This window comes from Prenolepis imparis, unplaced genomic scaffold (genome assembly GCF_030444845.1).
Source record: "Prenolepis imparis isolate NDT839.2.m4 unplaced genomic scaffold, iyPreImpa1.0 SCAF_539, whole genome shotgun sequence".
Lineage (NCBI taxonomy): Eukaryota > Metazoa > Arthropoda > Insecta > Hymenoptera > Formicidae > Prenolepis > Prenolepis imparis.
The window spans coordinates 13,358-18,551 of record NW_028141697.1 but is presented as its reverse complement, the minus strand read 5'-3'; the positions used below and the strand labels follow the sequence as shown (position 1 = coordinate 18,551).

Below are 5,194 nucleotides of genomic sequence, written 5' to 3'. Positions count from 1 at the left end.
AACGTCGCATCTTAAATGAAATATTTCCTGGAGAAGCTGTGATAGAGAGACCTGAAAATTGCCCCCCCCCCTTCCATTGCGAGATGAGAAGTCATTTCAAACATTTAACGAATTTTTAAAAGATAAAATTGCTTTTTCTCAATTTGTAAGTATAGTTGATTTTTTTGGGTATTATTATTTATATATTTTCTACAATATATGAACTCTTCTTTTTAGCATTTATTTCTTTCTTTAAAAGTCAGCTTGTTGAAGATATTTGTTTATTTCAGATCAACTACCTTAATGCACATATTGTTGATGATTCTGACCAGTGGAATGCTGCTATTCGTCTCATGTCCATCGTATTACACAATGAGCTTGCAAGACAAATTAATTGGAAAGGAACTAAGGGAGTGAAAATCTCTTTTTATGGAACTAGAATCAAAGAAGCTTTGTTTTGTAAGTTTTTCTATAATTTTTTCTTATTTTTAAGATATTAAGTCCTCTGATTAATCATTGTCATGTATTAAATTATGAAAAACGAGAGATTACATGAACTTTTCCTTTCTTTTTCTTGCAAATTAATTTATTTCAGTGATCAAAGAAATCAAAGAATTGCTAGAAAGACTTACGTGATTTTTCGTTTTTAACTTAACACAATATTCAATATAATTGCAATAAAATTAAAAGATCACTTTTTTATTTCTTGTCCATTTTTGTTTAGGTGCCATAATGAGCCATTTTAAAAATGAATCATTGAAAACAGCTGAGGAGTCTATGAAGCGCTGGTTGAATACTTCTGGTCAACGTAAATGAAAGAATGATAATTTTTACTGTGCAATGTTTTTAAAAGTGATATTTATATTCTCTACTATATACTTTAATATTAACTACTTTAATATATTCTACTATTACTGTGCAATAATAACGTTTATAAATGATATTATTTGTAACATGTAATATTATTTGTGATATTAATAATAAATGTATCATAAACAGTCAAATATGTTTATTAATTACTATCTTAATGTCTCTAGCAATAATTTTGAACAGTCAAAAAGGAATGTCAAAATTAATATCATTGTGAACATCAAGACAACATCAAAATTTTATACAATTTGATGTCATTTTGACGAACTAAAATTTGACCATATTTATACATCAATTTGACATCATTTTGACATTTCTGTTCTCCTTGGGAATTGGTTACTGCACAAAAAAGATTCCTTCGTCAATGTCCGCAATAAATTTTACACGATATGTGATGTAGTTTACAAAATTAAATCGAATCAAGAAACCATAAATGCTACAAAAATTTCTATTGTAACACAAGCTCCACAACATAAAGAGCGATACTATTATAAAAGACTTTAAAAATAGCCTGGAAATGCATGAAATGATTTATAAAACTGCTATTGATGATAATAGCAGCGTATATCAGACCATCGATGATAATAGAGACCATACCGCGACCAAATGGTGACCGTGCAAATATTGAATGTATCAATCACTTGTTTCGCAATCTATGCAAAAAGTTAAGAGCTGTAGCAGAGACAACTCAGCAAGAAATGCATATAAAGCGTGGTTTTGTCCAGCTACGAAATGTTGTAAAAAACAATGTTTTGAAGATACAACAAGAAGTGATAAAAGCAATTCATTTACAAAGATAATAAAAGCAATCTGACCATTATAAGACTAGAGAAATAATTACAAAAAGATATATTAAATATTCCTAATCATATATTTGATAAAGATAAACGATGTAAGAGATGCCGTCAAATATGTGACTATGATAAAACAAAAAAATTATGTATTATTTCTCAAGTTGCAAAATATTTAGAAAAAGTATTATCGTATAATGCAAAAACAATGCTATTGTATATTTAAGCACTTGTTCCGATAGCTTGCTAAAAGCTAGTTGCTAAAATTCATCAACAATCAGAGTCAACTCGATGCATTGTGTAATAGAAAATAAACATTTTGAGTTTGACATTGTTCGAACTTACACGTTTCGTAAATGTGCGCGTTACGACATATCATATTAGTGCGTTGTATTAATGCTCTAAGTTATGTGTGAGTGAGGAAAAAAATGACAGCTCTCAAAAATTCAATATCTGAATGCGTAATTTTAGCCGCGAATTTAGTGCTGATCATAAATGCTATTTCGTATTTATCGCGGCTGACGGAAAAAGGTCGCTTAATAATTACAATATTTCTACGAAATTAACGTGCTTGAGCCTCAATTTTTCACTCGGAATTTTATATAGATTAGGGCATTTTGGCGGTCTTGTTAAACATCGCCGCTGAAATAATACTTATGCGTGAAAGTTCCCAACATGAGGACGAAGATGTGGGTGGGTATGCAGCCTACCTAATCGCAAATCATCGAGGGATACAGTTATTAGGTAATTATTTCATTCTATACTTTTGATGAGAAAAAAATATGAAACCGTGATTATATTATAAGATTATATTTTCAATCGTTATTAATTATTCATAGCGAATAACACCCCTGTAAAACTGGCTTTCCCCACCCAAAGACGACAAGCGGAAGAAGAATCCAAGGCAGAATCTTCACGTTATTATCAAAAAATTGAATATCTAGACAAAGCATTAATTCATGCTGACATAAACACAATCCTTTTCTAAAAAAAGATATGTAAAGTCGATACTCGCATATATCGAAGTTTATTGTTGTCGCTTTTTTATTTAATTTGAATATAACGCACAATGCAAATCGAAACAGTCAATCAGCATCGCGGAAAAGATGCAAGAATACTTACGAGAATCGACTAAACATGCCTTTTTAGAAAGGAATGTTATAATATTTTTAATTCGATTAATATTTTTGATAGTTATCAGCTGATTTTTGTCAAAAAATATTAATCGCGAATAAGATATAACATATTATTTGAAACATATTATTATTTTAATATTTTCAACATATTATATACACTCCCATTACCACTATAGAAATGTTATAAAATAAACAATTTCTCACTCACCGATACGTACAATAGCAGAGTTGTAGTACACAGTACACATTGATCTGAAAATAAAATGTTCAAATTATATATACAGGGTGTAACTAAACAAACGTATACGAAGCACACCATCAGGTGCAGGACAACAAACTAAATCGAAAAGTCCCGAGCCATTTTTTTATCTGAGCTTTATTTTTTACGCTATAAATTGTTAAAGTTTGCCAATCAGCGCGTGGCTACAATGGAAGGCAGCGTAGGCGCCGCCTACTGGGTGGGGAGCGCGGGATCGGAGAGTAGCGAGACAAAGTGGGGCGAAGCGAATGTAGCATGTCTCTGCTCTTTTTTGTACGTTTTGCGTAGCTCTTAAAATTTGATTATTCTCGATACTCTCGGCAGTGTGGAATATTTAATTTTTCCATCTCGTTAGCTGTCTCCATATTTGTGTTTAGAAATACTTTTTCTTTGAAGAGAAAGGTCACATGAGTTGTAGTCCGGAGATCGAGCAGGCCACGGACTAGTACTGAATCCTTCCCATCCTTGAGGAAAATTTTTATCGAAGTAATAGCGGATGATACTTTTGAATAAGATTCATTGAAATTAATATTAAAAGTGGTTCCGATAATTGGACTTAAATATTAAATTTATTTTAAGCGCAAAGTATGTTTTTATTTTTAACATATTTAACAAAAAAAAACTTTCTTGATGTATGAAAACATTATAATACATATGTATGTAGTAATGACTACTTTTATTAAGATTTTTAGTCTTGATGTGTGAACTTGATATAAAAATTAAGCCCTGAGAGTAGAATACAGTATTGAAACTGAGATAGCGATCTTCACAATTTCGATAGATTCTATTAAACTACGCAATAAAATAATAATTATAAACATTTGTATAATAATAAAATAAAAATAAATAATAATATAAATTATAATAAAATTAAACATATTTATAATAATAAAATGAAAAGCAAATAATAATATAAATATAATAATAAAATAAAAATAAAGATTTAAAAATAAATATTTAATTTATAATAAATATAAATTTATAATAAAAAATAAATTTATAATAAAAATAAATATTTTCATAATAAAAATAATTCTTATGTGTTAACAAAATAATTATTTAACTAAAATTAAAGAAATTGTTCGAAATGAGTTCCTCGAACTTCGATACATATTTCTGCTCCTTTTTGTACGTCTTGCGTAGCTTTTTGTATATCAGAGCTGTCCACGTTTTGCACTTTTCGGCCGATTTCCGAGGCTCACCGCCTAGCGGCCCCCACTTACGCTCGAGACCTTAGCAACTACGGTTATCGGGCCAACCGGGTAACGCGTTGCTAAGGTCTCGAGCGTAAGTGGGGGCCGCTAGGCGGTGAGCCTCGGAAATTGGCCGAAAAGTGCAAAACGTGGACAGCTCTGTTGTATATGATGATGTTCAATTCTTTGGACAGTGTGGAATACCAATTCTCCCATTTCGTCTGCGGTTTCGATGTTGTTATTTAAAAACACTTTTTCTTTAATCGCTCCCCAAAGATAAAAATCACATGGGTTGAAGTCCGGAGATCGAGCAGGCCACGAAGTTATTGAACCTTTTCCAAACCATCCTTGTGGACAATTTTCATTAAGATAACGGCGGATGATACCTTTGAATAAGATTCATTGATATTAATACTAAAAGTGATTCAATAGATAATTAGACTTAAATGGTAACTTCTAAGTGCAAAGTGTATGTTTTTACTTTTAACATATTTAATAAAACTTTCTTTATGAAAACAAATTATACACAATACACATGTATGTAATAAATACTGTTATTAAAATTTTTAGTGTTGATGAAGCACGATATAAAAATTAACCTTTAAGGGTAGACTATAATATTGAATCTGAGATAGCAATCTTAACTAATTTTGATATATTCTTCTACTGTATGCAATAAACATTTTTATAGTAAAAATTTCTTACGTGCAGAATGGGCAGGTGCGCCATCATGCATGAATATCATAGCTCGTCTAGTTAATGCTACATCTTCCGAATTATTCTCTGCCGGAATTAATAAATCTGGCAGATCATTTCGCAAGAAATTGAGATATTCTTGAGCATTTAAACGTTCTGGTAGTATAAAAGGTCCAATCTAAGCTCAATTAATAAAGTTATATTAATAATAGGAACAATATTAGTAACAAAACAGTAGTATAATTAACGATTACAAATTAGAATTCTATA

The 5,194-nt window shown here is 30.4% G+C and overlaps 1 long non-coding RNA gene across 1 annotated transcript; it reads left to right on the top strand.

Annotated features, from left to right (window-relative positions):
* The first annotated feature begins 10 nt into the window (after positions 1 to 10).
* On the top strand, positions 11 to 970 carry LOC145948658 (uncharacterized). The gene is made up of 3 exons (XR_014427431.1): positions 11 to 145; positions 270 to 438; positions 704 to 970. It is a non-coding gene; the product is annotated as an uncharacterized LOC145948658 (long non-coding RNA).
* The last annotated feature ends 4,224 nt before the right edge of the window (positions 971 to 5,194 follow it).